This window comes from Callospermophilus lateralis, unplaced genomic scaffold (genome assembly GCF_048772815.1).
Source record: "Callospermophilus lateralis isolate mCalLat2 unplaced genomic scaffold, mCalLat2.hap1 Scaffold_641, whole genome shotgun sequence".
Lineage (NCBI taxonomy): Eukaryota > Metazoa > Chordata > Mammalia > Rodentia > Sciuridae > Callospermophilus > Callospermophilus lateralis.
This window is the reverse complement of record NW_027514774.1, coordinates 413,601-417,261: the sequence shown is the minus strand read 5'-3', so window position 1 is coordinate 417,261 and position 3,661 is coordinate 413,601.

Sequence of the window (3,661 nt, the reverse complement as noted above, 5' to 3'; positions counted from 1 at the left end):
GGAATGCCTGCAGTTTCTTCGAACCAAGGTGAGTGAGTTGATGTACATTTTTAACGTAGTTTAGGGCTTTCTGAAAATACAGGCTGGGCTCAGTGAAGTTGAGGATTTCAGTGTCAGTGTCCTTAGATGTTATCAAAAGCTTGCTGGTGCTCAGGGGTCCATGGGAATTGGGCATCTCCCTTTAACAGCGGGTATAAAGGAGCAGCTAAGGACGCAAACCCAGGTATCCATAACCTGCATAAGCCAGCAGTCCCAAGAAACTCTCTGAGTTGTCTGCTGTAAGATGGAGGTGATATCTGCTCAACGGTTTGTTTTCTGGGCTCAGTGAGCCATTGTTTACCGCCCCTAAGGGAATAGCCTGGGAAGATTACTTCTTGCTGGCAAATTTGGGCCATTTTGGAAGAAGCTCTATACCCGAGTTGAGCAAGCTCGGATAATAGTGCTTGGGTCCCAGTTCACAGTTTTCCTTGGTGTTGGCTGCCAGTAGCAGGTCATCCACATATTGAAGCAGGGTGACTCTCTGGGGAGGGATTCATCAAAGAGTGTGGGGGAGTTTTTGAACCTCTGTGGGAGTCTAGTCCATGTTAGTTGACCAGACGTTCCAGGTTCGGGGTCTAGCCACTCGAAAGCAAATAGCAACTGATTATCTTTATGCAGAGGCAAGCAAAAGAAAGCATCTTTTAAGTCCAGAACTGTATTCCATTTCCTCTCAGGGTTCAGAGTGATAAGCAGATTGTACAGATTATGTACTGTGGGGTGAATGTCCTGCACTCTGTTGTGGATCTCTCTTAGGTCTTGAATGGAGTGATAGTTCCCGGTTCCTGGATTTTTTTACTGGTAGCAGGGGAGTGTTCCAGTTCGAATGACAGGGCCTTAGGACCCCTAAGGCCAGATATTTCTGAATATGGGGCCTAATCCCATCTTTAGCTTTTTTGCTCAGAGGATATTTTTTGACATTGATTGAGGGGGCTGAAGTTTTTAACTCCACTGTTATTGAAGGTTGTTTCACGGCTAGTCCTAATCCAGCAGTTTTTTCCCAGGCTTCTACGTAATCTGTTATCCATTTCTGGGGCAGCTTACCTGTTTGATCAGTCTTGGGGGGTGTGAGGAGTTGATGTTCATCTTCTACTGACATAGTTAAAGCCGTGACTATAGGAGTTTTTACTGAAGGATTTAGAAATTTCACTTGGGGGCCTTCAGGGTTAAAAATTATTCTGGCCTGGAGCTTGTTGAACAGATCTCTGCCCATCAATGGGGACAGGCATTTTGGGATTACTAGGAAGGAGTGATGGATTTTTTCTTTCCCCAGGTCCATGGTCCTCATAGTTGTCTAAGACCCATATTTACTGACATTTGCCCCTTGAACTAGAGTCCTTTTTTTTGATAGACGACCCAATGGGGCCTTAAGGGGTGAGTATACTGCCCCTGTATCCACTTCAAAGTTTACTCCCTGCCGGTGAGTTCTTTGAGTTTTTTTGGCCGGGCCAGCTTCCTCCAGTGAAGGAGGGGCTGTGTGTGTTGCGGGTTAGTCATCTGGAGGGCGCTGGGCTGGCCTAGATTTCTCCAATGGTGGAGAGTCTAAGTCAGCAGCAGAGCAATCACTTAGAGGGTGTTGGAGGTTGGGGGATGAGGGCAGGGCATAAGGAGGGGGTGGAGAGACCAGTAGAGTCTTGAGACTCAAGGTGAACAGAGGGTTTAGGAGGAGGAGCAGAGGGTTTGAGAGATAGAATCGTGGGGGAAGCAGTAGGAGTGGGGGCAAGGACAATAAAGGCTTCACCCATGGAGGAGGAGATTTGCAGAGGTCCTGCCAAGTTAAGATATATGGCTGTTGATCTGGATGGCTATGTGGCCCCGGCTGAAAGACAATATCTCTTACTTTTCGAAATAGTGGGAAGTAGAAAGTTCCTACTGGGGGCCATCCGACTCCAAAGGTGGATCATGCTGAGGCACAGAAAGTTTGCCAGGTCCGGCATTATACTGAAAAAGAAAGTTTCTGAGCTCTTACGCAGACTTTGGTCCAGTGATCAAAGGTCAGGAACAGAGGCGTTGAGGTGCTCTGTCCCATAGGAAAGGTACACAAACAGTGAAAGCAATGACACACGACACAGACAACACAAGACAATAAAGTCAGGCAATGGACATCCAATACTGAGACCAGGACTGAGTAGCCGGCAAAACCTAAAGGGCTGGCAATACTGAATGCAAAACAAAATATCACTGAGTTGAGGAGACTATTGTTTCTCGATTTCCTGAGTCCTCTGGGGTGTCCCCCAGGGACGTGGCCTGTGGCTTTGTGACACATCTGTCAGCCACCGTCGGAAAGAGATCACGCTCATCACCGATAGCCATTTTGCCCATCCCTAACCTGAAACCTGAAACCAGAAAGAGGCGCCTTACTTACCCTGAGAGAAGCCCATTGGGGGTCTTTCATCCACCGCTGCTGGATCTTGCTGGGGCCCTCAGAAGTAAAGTTCGGGCGAGTGTCAGAGGAAGAGACCACCAAGAGACTGTCTCATGCAACAGCAAAGGTTCCAGAATTCTGGGGCTCAGAGCTCACTTGAATAGAGCAGAGAGCCCTGAGAACAGTTTATGCAGAGCTTATATACTTTCCTTGGAGAGGGCAGGAAGGGAAGTTTATTGATGGGTCAGGGCAAGTCGGCAGTTTGCGTGTAAAGGGGTGAGGGAGTAATTCTGCAGTTTGGCAGTTGGGGACAGCACATTCTGGGAACAAGATTAGCAAAAAGTTTTCAAGATTTCAACAGTGTTTTGTTAAGCATACAGAAATACAGAAAGTGACAAGTACCTATTTTATTTAATTTCACCAAAGCCTGAATGGAAAGTGAGCATGGATTACTAAAAACATTCATGTCCAGGTTGCCTAATGCTCTCAAATGTCAATTGGTGACTACATATTTGTTTCTTCCTAAGATTATATATTCAACCTCAACCCTGTTGAAAATGCCTAATCCTATGACTCACTTATTACTTTGCCTGATTTCCTATTGTCTCTATTGATATCTGCATTCCTACATATTTTCCCCAGTTCATCATTGAGACTGACTCTTCACATGGACTGTAATTAACATTCACTCTCTAACCGAAACCCTATTGGTAAAGAACTTTGCTCCAAATCCTATATTTACTCTTCTTTCTAAACCTACCGACTCTCTTCCTAATCCGAATGACTATCCCTTTTTGACTGGAGGTTCTCTTCGAGATTCAATCATCCAAGGTACAACGTCCTATGCCATTGTATATCGATTTATCTGAGACATCTGTGCAGAAAGTATTTCAACGCTAAGTACCCCAATCAAGGTCCCAATGCCCTTCTGGGCTTCAAATCTTACCTAGATTTCTTTTTTCATACTTTTATCTCATGTCTATATTCTTATAAATATCACAGATTCCCAATACCATTATTCATCCCGCAGAATGATTCCTAACCCAAATCGAACCTGTTATTAACCCTAACCACACAGTGTTCCCTCAATCTAACTTTAGAGAAGAACATGGAGATAGTTGGTCTTAAAATACAGGAATGTAGGGAATCTTCAACCTGCTGAGAACCTCAAAGGTCCATGCAGAAATGATCCCTGAAGAAGATGTAGGCAGTGATGAAGGACCTGAGAGAGAAAAGTCATCTTCCATGGCAAAAAAAACC